Raw genomic sequence first — 16,903 nt, forward strand, 5'->3', positions numbered from 1 at the left:
AGTTCAAAATGTTCTCCGAATGAGATACAATTGTCCACAAGGCGCCAAAGTTTTATTCATTTTTATTTCTCAAAATAATATCCAATATATAAAGCTCATTCTAACCACTCTCCGACTGATATTAATGTTCGGTACCTTTAGTCCAGGAGCCAGAATCTGCTCGAAATGGTTACGTGCAACACCCACTACACAGTTGGTTTGGCACTTCCAGGTGATTGGGAACATCTATAGAACAAATCCAGCCCTGATGTACAGTTGAATTGTGGCAGCAACAATAAATGGCAGCCACTTTTCTATGAGGGGGGTGGTGTCCGAGGCGTAAATCTGAGATTTTGACGGATTTCATTTATTTATTTTTTCTCTTAGCCCCTACAGGCAAGATACATCCAATTTTGTTGTGAAAGTTTCATTCATGAGTATGAGATATCTACAGTCACGTGAAAAAGTAAGTACACCCCATGTAAAGTTTTGACTTTTTCAACATATTTCAACATACAGCTATTTGATCTTCATTTCAACAATATTGATAGATAAAGGTGATATAATATAACAAATATCATGAAACATTTACATTTTGTAGTCCATTGTATAATTTAAATAAACATAAATGCAAATTTCGCATGTGGAAAACTAAGTACACCCTTGGCTCTAATCGGTGGTATTTCCCCCTTTGGCAGAAACAACCTCAAGTAGGCGTTTCTTATAACTGTCTACCAGTCTCTGACATCGACTGGGAGAAATTTTTGCCCACTCCTCCATGCAGAATTCTTTCAGCTGTGCGATGTTTGAGGGGTTTCTTGCATGCACAGCTCGTTTCAAATCCCCCCACAACATCTCGATGGGATTTAGATCCGGGCTTTGACTTGGCCATTCCAGAACCCTCCATTTCTTTCTTTTCAGCCATTCCTTGGTGGATTTACTGGTATGTTTAGGGTCATTGTCATGTTGCAAGGTCCACCTTCGGTTGAGCTTCAACTTTCCGACAGATGGCCTCCCATTATCCTCAAGCACCCTCTGGTACAATGAAGAATTCATAGTGGATTGTATGATGGTGAGCTGCCCAGGCCCTGATGCAGCAAAGCTGTCCCAAACCACAATATTTCCACCACCATGCTTTACAGTTGGTATCAGGTTCTTGTGGTCAAATGCTGTCTTTGGTTTTCGCCAAACATGTCTTCTGGTACTGTGGCCAAATAGCTCTACCTTTGACTCATCTGTCCAGAGCACATTGTTCCAGAAGTGCTGGTCTTTGCCTAGGTGTTCATTGGCAAACTTTAGTCTTACCCTGATGTTCTTTCTGGACAGCAAAGGTTTCCTCCTGGCACACCTCCCATGTAGATCAAATTGGTGCAGCCTCTTTCTCATGGTAGACTCATGCACTTTGACATCAACAGTGACGAGAGCTACCTGTAGGTCCCGTGATGACATTCTGGGGTTCTTCGAGACTTCTTTCAGCATCTTGCGGTCTGCTCTCGGGCTGAACTTGCTGGGGCGGCCTGGCCTGAACAAGTTGGCAGTTGTTTGGAATCTTCTCCACTTGCAGATGATCTTCCGGACAGTCGAATGATTGAATTCAAATTGTTTGGAGATCGATTTAAATCCCTTCCCAGACTCGTACGCATCTATAACCTTCTTTCTGAAGGCCTCAGAGAGCTCTTTTTATCTGGGCATGGTGACGCCGCACACTTCAACAACAAAGAGCAAACCAAACTAAATGTCTAAGGTTTGAATAAGACAGGTTCCTCCAAGATCCTCTCTAACGATGTTCTAATCATTTGCACCTGAGCTGGTGCACCTGATTCTAATTTTAGGTATTTGAAGTAGTGATAAATGTAGGGGTGTACTTACTTTTTCCACATGCGAAATTTGCATTTATGTTTATTTAAATTATACAATGGACTACAAAATGTAAATGTTTCATGATATTTGTTATATTATATCACCTTTATCTATCAATATTGTTGAAATGAAGATCAAATAGCTGTATGTTGAAATATGTTGAAAAAGTCAAAACTTTACATGGGGTGTACTTACTTTTTCATGTGACTGTATATGTCTATGTTATAAAATAGTTTTATATTTCGCATGTCATTGCTGTTCATGTAATTATGCAAAAATAATATCGCCTAATTCGAGGTCCAAATGGTGAAATCTGGCGGCACTAAGACATTTGGCCAATTGGCAGAGAAGTATTATGATCTGATATCAGCCCCATTTGGGAAGAATGGCTGCAACAGGGTAGATGTGGTCTTTGATCGCTACGATCACCGTTACTCTATCAAGACCGGAGAATGCATGCGACGAGGGTCTTCTACAGAACTGGAGATTAAGATATTGGGACCTAGTACACCTCTACCTAAACAATGGGACAAATATATACTTAATCCAAACAACAAAGCAAATCTATGTGCATTCCTATGTGATCGATGGTGCCAAACTGCACCAGAAAAACTAGCACCAGGCAATCAGCTGGTCCTCAGTGGTGGCTTCAAGAACGGAAAGGAGTGCAAGCTGATCGTAAGAGGGCATGTGACGAAACTCTCACCTCTGGAGTCTGACCACGAAGAAGCAGACACCAGGCTTCTTCTGCATGCTCGCAATGCGTCATATGACCACCCACAGGTGATCGTGCAATCACCAGATACTGACGTTGCAGTCATATGCACACACATGTACGCCACAATGAGATGCCAAAAACTTTGGTTTCGTACTGGAATAAAGAAAAAGTTACGACACATACCAATCCACGAAATAGTCTTGGCCATTGGTCTAGAAGTATGCAAAGCACTCCCATCATTGCATGCACTAACAGGAAGTGACACGACGAGTGCCTTCAGTGGAATTGGTAAGAAGACAGCTTTGAGGAAACTTCAGGACGGTAAAGACCACCAACAGAAAGTGTCACAACTGGGAGATATTATCTCACCGACAGAGGATACTGTCCGTGCTTGTGAACGGTTCATATGCTCCCTGTACACAACAGCTCGGGCAGCAGGTGACACGGCGGACGAAATCAGATATTGGATGTTCTGCCAGAAAAGGCAGAAGAGTGAATGCCTACCACCAACATCTGACAGTATTAGGCAACACATTTATCGAGCTAACTATCAGTCATTCATCTGGAAGAAGTCATTGCTCCCCAACCAAGCACTACCAAAGCCAGATGGTAATGGATGGAACATCGAAGATGGAACCCTCCAGCCCACCCTCATGACCAAAGACCCTGCTGCAGTTGGACTAGTTGAGCTGACCGCGTGCAAGTGTACAGTGTCTGCATGTCAACACAGCCACGTATGTGCCTGCAAGAACAACAACATGCCATGCACAGAAGCCTGCACTTGCATGGGAGGTGAACAATGCAAAAACCCAAACAAAGAACCCACCACAAGCGACTCAGAAGATGATGATGAGGAAGATTAATGATGACATTTTCGTGATTTTATACCACTTAGAGGATGATTCAGTAGCAAAATATGTGGGTTTATTTTAATAATACAACAAATAACAGTTATATGTTAACATTGTAATGTTCAGTGAATGACTATGGTTATGATACGCAGTCAGATTTGACCTGGTGAGATATTTTTTGCTGAGATTACTTGTGGACTTTTGGTCATAACAGGAGTGGGTTTTTTTTTTCTTTCTTTTTTTCTGTATACTGAATCGAGGCTCGTGAAAGAGCTAACATTTATTTCACAAACAAATCAACTCAACAAACAAAATATATAAAAAGAGGGAGCGGCAGACAAGATGGGGAGAGAAAGGGAAGCACACAAACATAACATTTGAGAGCAGGGAGATGTGTGGGAGGGAGAGGGCTTGGGGAGAGGAGGCATGGGGAGGGGGGGGGGAGGGGTGGGAGAAGCATAAAACACAAGGACACCAAGGACTTCCCGGACAGAAGTTGGTATTTCAAAAAAGTGGATTTGGGGTGAAATTAGCGGGGGTAGAAAAGATCAAGGTTTTGGATGGGGGAAGATAAGAGATGGTGGTGAACAGCTGTTTTAAAGACCTGGAGGGTGGAGTGGGATTGAAGAGAGTGAGGGAGTTTGTTCCAGAGGCGGGAGAAAAGAGGAATGAAGGAGTGAAGGTGAGCAGAGAGTCTTGATTTTGGCAGTTTAACCATAAGAGGGTTGCTGGCAGATCTTGTGCGACCTGTAGGAATATTTTGGGGACAGAGCCCAGAGAGAGCTGGGGGGGCAAGGCCAGCGAGGAGTCGGTAGTAGACGGAAAGACCACCAACCTGCCTGGGGTGAGTGAGTGAAAGGCCCTTGGAGTTAGCTTCATCGCGGGAGATTCCAATGATTCTGAACGCTTTGGTTTCAACAGCGTGAAGACGAGCTAGGTGTGAGGCAGGAGCACCAGCCCAGAGAGGAGAGCAGTATTCCATTGAGCTGCGGATGAAAGCCTTGTATGTGGTGAGGAGCTCAGGTGTGCCAAGGAAGGACTTCGCACGACGGAGGATGCCCAGTCGGCGACTGGCTTTGGAGGCCAGATTTGAAATGTGGTTTTCCCAGGAAAGATCATGGCAGATAGTGAGACCCAAAAGCTTGAGTGACAGAACTTCTTGGAGAGGATTATTCAGAAAGTGGATGGGAGGGTTGTCCAGTCGGTCTTTTTGGAGAGACATCGTAAGAGTGTGAGATTTGTCAGGATTGAAAGACATGTTCCACTTGTTTGCCCAGTCTGTGATTTTGTCCAGGTCTGCAGAGAGTGAGGAGGCAGCAGACTGCCGTTCTGAGGGATGAAGAATGGAGCGACAGAGAGTAGAGTCATCAGCAAAGAGATACAGAGGATTTTCAAGAGAGTCAGAGAGATCATTGATCAAGACCAGAAAAAGCACAGGGCCCAGAACACTGCCTTGTGGAACTCCAGCCTGAACAGGAAGAGGAGATGAGAGAAACCCATTCAGGGCCACACGTTGACTACGACTAGAGAGGAAGTCTGCCAGCCATGCGTTGAGATTTCCATTGATACCAAAAGAGGAGAGTTTGGTGAGCAGAGCGGGGTGCCAGATCGTATCGAAGGCACGTGATATGTCAAGGGAGACTGCTCTAATTTCCTGTTTGGCATTGAGGACCTCCATCCATTGTTGAGAAAGCAGAAGCAGCATGTCCAGAGTAGAGTGTCCAGGTCTGAAACCAAATTGATGATCAGAGATCAAGCCATTGGAGAAGAGGAAAGATTTCATATCTGAAGCAATGATGGATTCCATGACTTTGCTGATAATTGGGAGAAGGCTGATTGGTCTGTAGTTGCTGGGATCTGTTTTTGCACCTTTTTTGTGCAAAGCGGTGATGTTGGCAGATTTCCAAGCAGATGGAAGATGACCTTGAGCAAAAGAGAGGGTGAAGAGAACAGAGAGAGGGAGTGAAAGAGCGGAAGAACAGGATTTTAGGACCCGTGGGCTGATGCCGTCAGGTCCAGTTGCAGAATCCGAGTCGAGGGTTGACAGAAACTTTTCCACCTTGTCAGGAGGAAAGGACACAGAGTCCAGGAGCAGCTGGGTACGACTGGGTACGGTGGGTACAGAGAGGGATGGGTTTGGGACAGAAGATTTAGAGGCAAACACAGAGTTGAGGCATTCAGCTTTTTCACGCGCGGAGTCAGCCGTGTGGCCATTTGAGGTGAGCGAGGGGATGGAGGGGGAACAAACACCAGAAACAGATTTGACCAGACGCCACCAGGATTTGGAAGAGGGAGACAGATAAGAGAGTTCGGTCCTGAGAACGGAGAGATATTGTTTCCTGGCTCTCCTGAGGGTGGACACACACTTGTTTCGGGCTTTGTGAAAGGAAATGAGATTTCCTTCCGTTGGATTTGCTTTCCAGGAGACGAAAGCAAGTTGTTTCTGGGCAATAGCCTCACCACAAGATTCCGTGTTCCATGGACGGGAGGAAGGGTAAGACAACAGAAGACGAGATGGGATAAATCTGTGCATGAGAGAGAGCAGTTTGCTTTGGAAGAATTCCCAGGAAGAATTTATGTCAGAGGCAGTAGAGATGGGAGACCAGTCCAGATGATTGATGGCTGCTTGAAGACCGTGCCAGTTGGCCTGAGTGAAATGCCAGACTCGTCGACGCTGAGGAGGCTCTCTGAGAATGGTCAGAGAGATGTCCACTTTAACAAGCACATGATCAGAAGAGCCGATTGGAGCAGAAGAAGAGCAGCAGACATTTTCAGGGAAGTTAGTCATAACCAAGTCCAGAAGAGAAGATGCTCCGTTGACTGAAATCCGGGTCGGGAAATTGACAGATTGTGTCAGTCCCAGTGAGTCACAGAAGTCCTTTGCTGAAGAGCCATGGCTGGTGAGAGCGGTACCCACACCCAGCCAACTGGCATGGTGACAGTTGAAATCACCACATATGAGGAAGAGAGAGTTGGGATGGGTAGATAGAAGTTGGTCCATATTCTCAGACAGCGAGATGTAGATGGAGTCATCACTGTTTGGTGGACGGTACAACACACATATGAACAAAAGGTGGGAGCGAAGGGGAAGCCGTAGCCAAAGGTATTCCTTGGGGTGAGGTGGAGAGAGGGCAGTGCAGGGCGAGTGAGGAAGAGAGTTTTTTTATAAAGATAGCAACCCCACCTCCAGGATGAGGCTCAGATCTATCATACCGGAGGAGGGAGTAACCTGGGAGAGATACCAAGGAATCAGAGACATCATGAAGGAGGAAAGTTTCTGTTAAGCAGATCACGTCTGGTTTGTCAGAAGCAACCTGTATGGAGAGATCAGACAAGTTTGAGCGAAGGCCCCGGATGTTTGAGGTCCATACTGTTAAGGAAGAGGAAGGGGGAGCATCGGATACAGAACAGGGGGGGGGGGGCGGTAGGGTAAGATGTGGAAGAGGAGGAAGAGGTAGGGAGAGCTGTTGAAGGTGTGTCCGAGATTACAGAATAGCTTGGAGAAAGGGAAGAATGGGGCAGACAAAAGGTTTGATGGTGATTGGGAGAGGCGCAGTGAGGTGTTATTTGACGAGGGGGAAGAGCGAGGCAGAAGGTTGAGGGAGATGAAGGTGAAAGGTGGAAGGGGGAAGAAGCGGGGAGGACGCTTTGAGGGGGAGGGGTGAGAGGGGAGTCTAGGAGGGGAGGAGCGAGGGAGAGTCTCGGAGCGGAGGGGTGTGGGGGGAGATTTGAAAGGAATGGGTGATTGGGAAGATTTGGAGGGGAGGGGCAAGGGGGAAGATTTGAAAGAGATGGGTGATGGGGATGATTTGGAGGGGATGGGCAAGGGGGTAGATTTAGAGGGGAGGGGTGATGAGAAATGGGATTTTGGGGTGATGGGATTTTGAAAAATGTACGATTAATGGGAAACGAACATTTATTGCAAAATGAGTTTCTTGAGACATTCGAGTCAAAAATACGTTTGAGGACGCTGGAGGGAGGATGGAGTGCTGGAGAGTTTAGGGAATGAATGAAAGATGCACTATAAGAGATGGAATTTTTTTTTGGAATGAATGGATTTGGTGAGCAAGTCGAAAGCATCCTTTTATAGAAGAAGAAGAAAAAGGTGTTATAGAATATGACAGAATACAGGTCTTCAGGGGTCAGATGAGACATTTTTTAACAACGTGATCACAAACTGAACAACGTGGTCGAAAAACGAACGAACGAACAAATAAGAACGAATAAACGAATAAGAACAGAAGGAAATATTTTTGGGTTTTTTTTTTTTTTGAGATTTTAAAACAAGGAAGTATGGGATGAAAAGACCGTGAAAAACAGAGACTGGAAAATAATTGCAGCGCGATCAGAGAACCGCTGATACAAAAACGAAGCCTCAAGCCAAGGTTGGACACAGTAGCCTAGTACTACACTTAGGCCTCAGAATACGCGATAAGAGAGACCGACGATTCTGTACACAGGTATGAAAAACCAACGCCAAGAATACTATTCAAGACACCCCAATAGGTACATACAAGACCAGTTTCGACAAAAACACAATTGAGAAAAGTTACTTAACTTCGAAAGCGAGCGTGCATGGACAGCTTTGAAGAGACGAGACCTCCAATCTTGCGCATGCGCACCATTTACATTTTGTCGTCCATTGTAGAATTTAAATAAACATAAATGCAAATTTTGCATGTGGAAAAAGTAAGTACACCCTTGGCAGAAAGGTGGTATTGCCCCCTTTGGCAGAAACAACCTCAAGTGGGCGTTTCTTATAACTGTCTACCAGTCTCTGATATCGACTGGGAGAAATTTTTGCCCACTCCTCCATGCAGAATTCTTTCAGCTGTGTGATGTTTGAGGGGTTTCTTGCATGCACAGCTCGTTTCAAATCCACCCACAACATCTCGATGGGATTTAGATCCGGGCTTTGACTTGGCCATTCCAGAATCCTCCATTTCTTTCTTTTCAGCCATTCCATGGTGGATTTACTGGTGTGTTAGGGTCATTGTCATGTTGCAAGGTCCACCTTCCGTTGAGCTTCAACTTTCCAACAGATGGCCTCACATTATCCTCAAGCATCCTCTGGTACAATGAAGAATTCATAGTGGATTCTATGATGGTGAGCTGCCCAGGCCCTGATGCAGCAAAGCTGCCCCAAACCATAATATTTCCACCACCATGCTTTGCAGTTGGTATCAGGTTCTTGTGGTCAAATGCTGTCTTTGGTTTTCGCCAACCATGTCTTCTGGTACTGTGCCCAAATAGCTCTACCTTTGACTCATCTGTCCAGAGCACATTGTTCCAGAAGTGCTGGTCTTTGCCGAGGTGTTCATTGGCAAACTTTAGTCTTGCCCTGATGTTCTTCCTGGACAGCAAAGGTTTCCTCCTGGCACACCTCCCATGTAGATCAAATTTGTGCTGCCTCTCTAATGGTAGACTCGTGCACTTTGACATCAACAGTGGCAAGAGCTACCTGTAGGTCCCGTGATGACATTCTGGGGTTCTTAGAGACTTCTTTGAGCATCTTGCGGTCTGCTCTTGGGCTGAACTTGCTGGGGCGGCCTGGCCTGAACAAGTTGCCAGTTGTTTGGAATCTTCTCCACTTGTAGATGATCTTCCGGACAGTCGAATGATTGATTTCAAATTGTTTAGAGATCTTTTTAAATCCCTTCTCAGACTCGTAGGCATCTATAACCTTCTTTCTGAAGGCCTCAGAGAGCTCTTTTGATCTAGGCATGGTGACGCTGCACACTTCAACAACAAAGAGCAAACCAAACTAAATGTCTGAGGTTTAAATAAGACAGGTTCCTCCAAGATCCTCGCTAACGATGTTCTAATCATTTGCACCTGAGCTGGTGCACCTGATTCAAATTTTAGGTATTTGAAGGAGTGATAAATGTAGGGGTGTACTTACTTTTTCCACATGCGAAATTTGCATTTATGTTTATTTAAATTATACAATGGACTACAAAATGAAAATGTTTCATGATATTTGTTATATTATATCACCTTTACCTATCAATATTGTTGAATTGAAGATCAAATAGCTGTATGTTGAAATATGTTGAAAAAGTCAAAACTTTACATGGGGTGTACTTACTTTTTCACGTGACTGTAGGTTATTGTAAAAAAAACAAATAAAATGTAAATTTCTTTGCTATTGTAATCTTTTAGATGTATTATTTTAATTTTTATTATTATTATTATTGAATTATTGCATTCCCAACCCCCCCCCCCTCCCCCCCTCCCACCCTCACCCCTTTATAAAGCGGTGCTGCATGCGTGCGTGTGGTGTGTTCCGATGTACCTTCCGCACCCTTTGACCCACAAGGCCCAAACTTGGCATAAAGATTGTTTGCTCCCCCAGAATAGTTTTGCACTATTACCTGCCCCCACTCATGAATGTGTGTGTGAGGGGGAGGGGGGGGGGGGTAAAAAAAAACGATGCATTCCAATGTCATGTACGAGTATTTACAAAAAAACACAACACAATAGATCCATTCACTTGTAAATTAGTGTATTACTCATTGCTAACCCTTGCATAATATATCCATTCACTTGTAAATTAGCATACCTTTATTTACAAGTGGATAAAACCCCCCAAAACACACAGAGGAACATGTATTACCCTGTACTGAAAGCATAGATGAAGGATAATGGGTAGAAACGTTTTTATAGCAAAGTTATAAAAACAAAGCCTTCGGCCATAAAAGACCCACGATGGCATCATTGGGGTTACATTTTAAAAACAACCGCCCCCCCCCCATCCTGAACAAAAAAAGCATTACACACACATATATATGCATTGGTCTTTATTTGAAAGAAATCTGAAAGATTATGGGTAAAAACGTACAAAACAAAATCATGCCAGACAAAAAGACCCACGAATGCATCGAAGGGTTAAATAGAAAAAGGAAACGACAATGATTGTGAAAACATTTGAGGTTAACTTGTGAAAAATAATTTCTGTCATTAACCCTGTTATTAATTACTTTGTATTTGTGGCCAATAATTATTCCTCTCATGGCACTCATACAGTATGTTTTTCTGATGTGGCCAATGAAAACATGCAGATCGTCATGAACACATTGTAGGTAAACTCCCTCCAACTAACCTCCTCGTTATCCCCATGCTTTTTGAAAATAAACTGGGGGGGGGGGGGGGGGGGGAGATTGTATTCAGCTCCGTCTGTCCGCCCTGTCACGCTATCTCCTCCTAAACAGTTGTGCAGAAATTCACCAAACTTGGTAGTTATGGTAACCACATGACACATTATCACCACATTATCCTTTTACATGATCACTACATTATCACCACATGGTGCAAGAGTAATATCATTTTTGGGTCTGCGCCCTGGGGTGGAGTCAAAAGGTTAAACACCAAAAAATGTAATTATGGGCACATGGTTGAACATATTTTAATGAAACTTTATATGTATGTGCGGTAGCAGGGTAGCTGTTTTTCTGCTACCTCGGGCAGTGACGTCCCTGCCCTACGAGAGTTCCGGGCTCAGCTGGCTCTGGCTGACAGTATCTGGAATGGGCCTCTTGTCCAGGGTAACAGATTCCCACTGCCTTGTGGGGGAAGCCTCTTTAGGTTAAGGCTATGAGAAGGACACTCAGATATCAAACCGCACCTGCAGGTCAGCCTGGGCAGCTCTACATCGTGGATAAATGTGTCCATGAAAGTCAGTGGTGGCACCAATTTAGGCATCACTGCACAACAAGCATCTGCAGCTAGGTGTATCCACTTTGGACATCAAGAGCAGCCGTCATCATACCAACAACCTGGCGAGTCTGCTGGGCCTATGTGAATCAGACTTCACGTTGCATTTACTGCACCTGCAGCCGACTATGCTCATAGGAATAGAGAGTGGGAGAGGGATAGCACACACCTCTATCACTTTAATTGCTTCTCTGTTCAGGTTTTTCTCTGTATTGGCATCTGCTCACCATCCATTTTTCCGGATATAGCAATCACACAACGCACAATGCCTAGTGAGCACGCCAACGAAGGGAAGAGATTCATCAAAAGCGACGACTCACACCATCATGTATGTGCAATCAATATTGGCGGACGCATGAATATGTAACTATTTTTTGGATTCAATCGCCGGTTCATGCCCCAGGGTGTGGGGACTTGGTGTCACAGGGATCAAAATGGGGAAAAATATTTAAACTCAAAATTTTATACTTTGTCATTGCTGGTTGAACGTCAATCCATTTTTCTAGTTTGCTTTAGGTGGGCAGCGTGGGGATTTGTGAATGCGTGCCATTGACTTAGTTTTAGTTGTATTTATTATCCTACAAACATTCTTTTAAACAAATTCTTTGAATAAACATTTAGCCCAAGAGGATTTATTTGCTTCTGTTCTATCTACTCTTGCAAAGGCCTGGTGTTGCCTTTGCAGTTAGGGTGGCGGCTTGGGATACTAGGATCCTGGGTTCGAATCCCAGGCGATCGCTGAATTAACACCAGGGGGGTTGACTCAGCCTGTCATCCTTCTGATGTCAGCAAATTTGAGCACCAGTTCACTGGTAATTCCCTGTGTGTCGCAAGAGGCGACTAACAGGGTTGGCGGCAGGAAGGGCATCCGGCCATAAAACATTGTTTCAAAAAAGGGGACCAAGGTGCCCAAAAAAGGCCAACCCCTGTTCTGTGGGGAAAATGGCCACTAAAGGTGTTTCTTTCTTCTTCTATCTACTCTTGCAAAGCAGAAGTAACCATGTAAACATGTATGGTCAATGTGATGACTATTGCATCCTGAAACAACTTGTCATTCCTACTGCCACCTCCCTTTTGCATCCTTCCTTCCTCTTTCGCAAGAATACAGTAGGGCAATTCCACGGTTACTCACATTACAACACATTACATTAATGCATCTATATGCAGTATTGAAGCGCGGTGCTACGCGCGCGACTTGCTACCAAGGAGGAAGCGGACAACGCGGTTAAAACAAAAGTGTCTTTATTGACAAGAGGTCACTGTAGCACTCGCGCGCTCCGGGCTGCGCGCCCGGTGTATATCCTGAGGCCACGCCTACCCCTCGGGCGTGGCCGCCGCCCACTTGGTGCGCGGATTGATGTCACCACGCTAGTGGGCTTTCGTGTCCGCCACACGTGCCCCCCCAGAATTCCCGCGCACCTGAAGGGCCAGTTTGCGGGGCAAACGGATGACCCGGCCGAAGCGCCCTCTGGCGACCGGCGGCGTCCGGGGTGCAGGGATGCCAGCTGGGATGCCCCCGGCTGTACCCGGGATGGGTGCCGGACCGGGGGGCGGCGTGCCGGCGGTGCTGGGCGGTGCCGGGGGTCCGCCCGCCGGGGGGCGGCCCCGACGCGGGGGCCGAGCCACCGGCGGTGGGTGGTCCACGTCGACGAGGGCCGTGAACGCACAGCCCTCGAGCAGATGGCGGAAGTGCCTGACCGCCAGGTGGAGCCCGAGCAACTCGCGGTCGAAGGTACTGTACCGGCGTTCGGGCGGGCGAAGCTACCGGCTGAAGAACGCCAGCGGTTGCCAAGCTCCACGCACCCATTGCTCGTGCACCGCGCCCACCGCGTAGTCCGAGGCGTCGGTGGTGAGGGCGATCGGTGCATCGGGCGCCGGGGTGCGCGAGCATGGTGGCGTTAGCCAAGGCGAGCTTCGCGCCCACGAACGCCGCGTCCATCTGCTCGGTCCAGGTGACGTCACCTTTGCCCGGCTTCCCTCGGAGGGCCTCGTGCAAGGGGCGCAGGAGCTGGGCGATGCGGGGCAGGAAACGGTGGTAAAAGTTTACCATGCCCAGGAACTCCTGGAGCCCCCTGATCGTGCGGGGGCGCGGAAACCCCTTCACCGCCTCCACCTTGGCCGGTAGGGGGATGGCCCCGTGCCTGGTGACGCGGTGCCCCAAAAAGTCGATTTCGGGGACACCGAACCGGCACTTGGCGGGGTTCACGATCAGGCCGTGCTGGCCCAGACGTTCGAAGAGCGTGCGGAGATGGTGTAGGTGCTCTTCGCGGGATGCGCTTGCGACGAGGATGTCATCCAGATAGACGTAGATGAAATCCAAGTCGCGCAAGACGCTGTCCATGAGGCGCTGGAATGCCTGAGCCGCATTCTTCAAACCGAAGGGCATCCGAAGAAATTCGAAAAGACCGAACGGCGTGATGACAGCCGTCTTCAGGATGTCCTCCGGCCTGACGGGGACCTGGTGGTAACCGCGTATGAGGTCCACCTTCGAGAAGAAGGACATATTCGCCAAGCGGGCGGAAAAGTCCTGAATATGGGGGACGGGGTAGCCGTCGGGGGTGGTGGCGTCGTTGAGACGGCGGTAGTCCCCGCACGGTCGCCATCCCCCGCCGGGCTTGGGCACGATGTGGAGCGGCGACGCCCAAGCGCTCTCGGAGCGCCGCACGATGCCGAGCCGCTCCAGCGTAGCAAACTCCGCTTTAGCTACCGCGAGCTTCGTCGGCTCGAGGCGGCGTGCCCGGGTGTAGACTGGTGGCCCGGCGGTGGGGATGTGATGTTCCACCCCGTGCTTGACGGTCCCCGCCGAGAAGGTGGGCCTCGTGAGGGCCGGGAAACGGGCGACGAGGCGGGTGAATTCGTCCGCTGCCGGAAGCGTGCAGATGAACCTGGCCGGAACCGAACCGCTCAGCAAGCCCCTCGGCGAGCCGCTCGATGAGCCGCTCCGTGAGCTGCTCAACGAGGCGGGCAGCGCGCAAGCGAGCGAGCTGAACGTCTCAGCCTGGACAAGCCTTCTGTGCTTGACGTCGACCAACAGGCCATTGGCACAGAGGAAGTCCGCGCTGAGCAGTGCCATAGGCACGTCGGCAGTGACGAACGACCATCGGAAAACCTGCCCTCCGAACCGCAGAGAAAGGCAGCGTTTTCCGTACGTGCGAATGGGCGTACCGTTGGCAGCAAGCAGCGCAGGGCCCCGGCCAGCGGACTGCTTGTCGGACGTACCGGCGGGAACGACACTCACCTGTGCTCCCGTGTCGCACAGGTAACGGCGCCCGGATAAGGTGTCCGTTATGTACAGGAGGCTGTTTAATCGGCCGGCACTCAGTGCCACTACCGAGGGCCGGCCCAGGCGTTTCCCGACCTGCCGAATGAGCACGGCGGGCGACATTGCCGAGCCTCGTGGCCGAACCTAGCGTGGAAATGGCACCAGGTTTGCGGCGAAGCCGGAGGCCGCGGTTTCCGCGGTGGTGGTGGGCGGGGCGTGGCGGCCGCCATGAGGCGCCCCTCGGAGCAGGGGTGGGCACCCGCAGGAGGTTCAGCGGCTACACGGTGCGTCGCGTAGTAAGGGTGGGCACCCGCAGCAGTTTCCGGGCTCGGGAGCCGCTACGGCCGCACCGAAACTCGCCTGCGTGTCCAAAGCCACGTAGAACTTGTCGGCCTCGGCCGCGAGCGCGCGGGGTTCCGTTGTCGCGGAACCGGCCAACGCGAGGCGTACTCGTGCCGGCAGCTGGCGTCGAAATAACGCCCGGAATAGAGCGTTCGGGGTTTCGTCGCCCATGAGTGACAGCATATGGTCCATTCGGACCGACGGTCGCTTGTCACCGAGCTCGGGGAGGTCCAAGAGGCGATTGGCCTGTGCGTCCACCGTGAGGCCGAACGTGGCGAGGAGGAGACGCTTGATCGCCTCGTACCTGTCGTCGGCCGGTGGGTTCCTCAGGACCGACACGACGCGGGTGGCCGCGCCGGCTCCGAGGGAGGCGACCACGTGGCAGTAGCGTGTCTCGTCCGCCGTGATGCGTCGAAGCCTGAACTGGGCTTCGGCCTGCAGGAACCAGATCTCCGCCTGAGCTTCCCAGAACTCGGGGAGCTTTATCGCTACCGCGTTGGTTGCCATGGCTGTGGCGGGTTCGGGTGGTCAGTGACGGCTGACCAGAACGTCGGAGGTCACCAATGAAGCGCGGTGCTACGCGCGCGACTTGCTACCAAGGAGGAAGCGGGCAACGCGGTTAAAACAAAAGTGTCTTTATTGACAAGAGGTCACTGTAGTACTCGCGCGCTCCGGGCTGCGCGCCCGGTGTATATCCTGAGGCCACGCCTACCCCTCGGGCGTGGCCGCCGCCCACTTCGTGCGCGGAATGATGTCACCACTCCAGTGGGCTTTCGTGTCCGCCACAGTATATGTATATGTAATGTGAGTAACCGTGGAATTGCCTAGTCCTGTATTTGGCTGATGTTGTTGTCCTTGAAAGCCACGACACTGTTGATAACATGAGCTATTGAGTATTGAACCAGATTTAGGCTGCCTGCAGTATAAACATTAGAGTTTGAGGTTTCCTGACTTTTTATGAAGTATTTACAACCACGCTTCCAAAGTAGACTTGCCAAACACAGCCCGGGCACTGCTCATTCAGGTGGAAAGTGTGTGTGTGTGTGTGTGTGTGTGTGTGTGTGTGTGTGTGTGTGTGTGTGTGTGTGTGTGTGTGTGTGTGTGTGTGTGTGTGTGTGTGTGTGTGTGTGTGTGTGTGTGTGTGTGTGCATGAAAACCACAAACAATATAATTAATTGTACAGTAACGGCTAGATGTTACAAGTTAAAAGAAACTAAAGAATTAATTACATGTAAAACCTCAAATATAGTTTACCTATTGACCTGTAGCAAATGTGCGATGCAATATGTTGGTGCATTGATGGGTTGACTGACTGCCTGGACGCCACTGAGGTTGTGGATCTACTGATGTACCATCTATTGATGTGGATCCATGATCGAGGTTGTGGATCCGCCGTTTGGAGAGGTCCTGGGCTGAAAGGATCGAAACCTCGAGGAAGAACGGTACCCAGCTGATGATCCATGCAGTCGGGAAACGAGTCAGTTGCTTACGGGTTAAGGTGCTTACTTTAGGTGGAGAAACTATGTTTGAGGTTTACAATTAAAATAAAGTTGGTAGGGGATGATGTGAAATTAATATCATTTACAACAATCCTTTAAATTATTTATATTTAAGTTCAGGAACAACCGATACTGTACAATTAAGTGTGTGTGTGTGTGTGTGTGTGTGTGTGTGTGTGTGTGTGTGTGTGTGTGTGTGTGTGTGTGTGTGTGTGTGAATAAAAGAGAGAGATGGAATTGTGAGGAACAGAAATGAAAAAACGAGATGTGCGTACGTGTGTGCGTGCGTCACTCTCAAGCCGGTCAGGTTGGTTAATTACCTTCGCAAAAGCGGAAGGTTATGTTTTGATCGCTGTGTATTTATTTGTATGTCTGTGTGTGTGTGTGTGTGTATGTTATTCGCATAACTCAAAAAGTATTCAACCGAATTGCATGAAATTTGGTGGGATGATTGGTTATTATACGGGACACATTTGATTAGATTTTGGGAGCAATCGGGTCAAAGGTCAGGGGGGTCACGACCTTGCAAAATGTGCGTTTTTTGTCATAACTCGGTCAATTCTTATCCGATTTGCATGAAATCAGCACCAAACTGTTCACTGTTCTGTTCCCTACACTCCCATGCCAAGTACAGAACAGTAGCTGCGGCGAAGGTATGCGCTCTACCGAGTGCCCGTTC

At 48.5% G+C, this 16,903-nt stretch overlaps 1 protein-coding gene across 2 annotated transcripts in view; it reads left to right on the forward strand.

Annotated features, from left to right (window-relative positions):
- LOC137436579 (hippocalcin-like protein 1) overlaps positions 1-16,903 on the forward strand; it is a 52,506-nt gene that overhangs the window by 374 nt on the left and 35,229 nt on the right. The window lies entirely within an intron of this gene.

This window comes from Myxine glutinosa, chromosome 11 (genome assembly GCF_964187855.1).
Source record: "Myxine glutinosa chromosome 11, kmMyxGlut1.1, whole genome shotgun sequence".
NCBI classification, from domain to species: Eukaryota; Metazoa; Chordata; class Myxini; order Myxiniformes; family Myxinidae; genus Myxine; species Myxine glutinosa.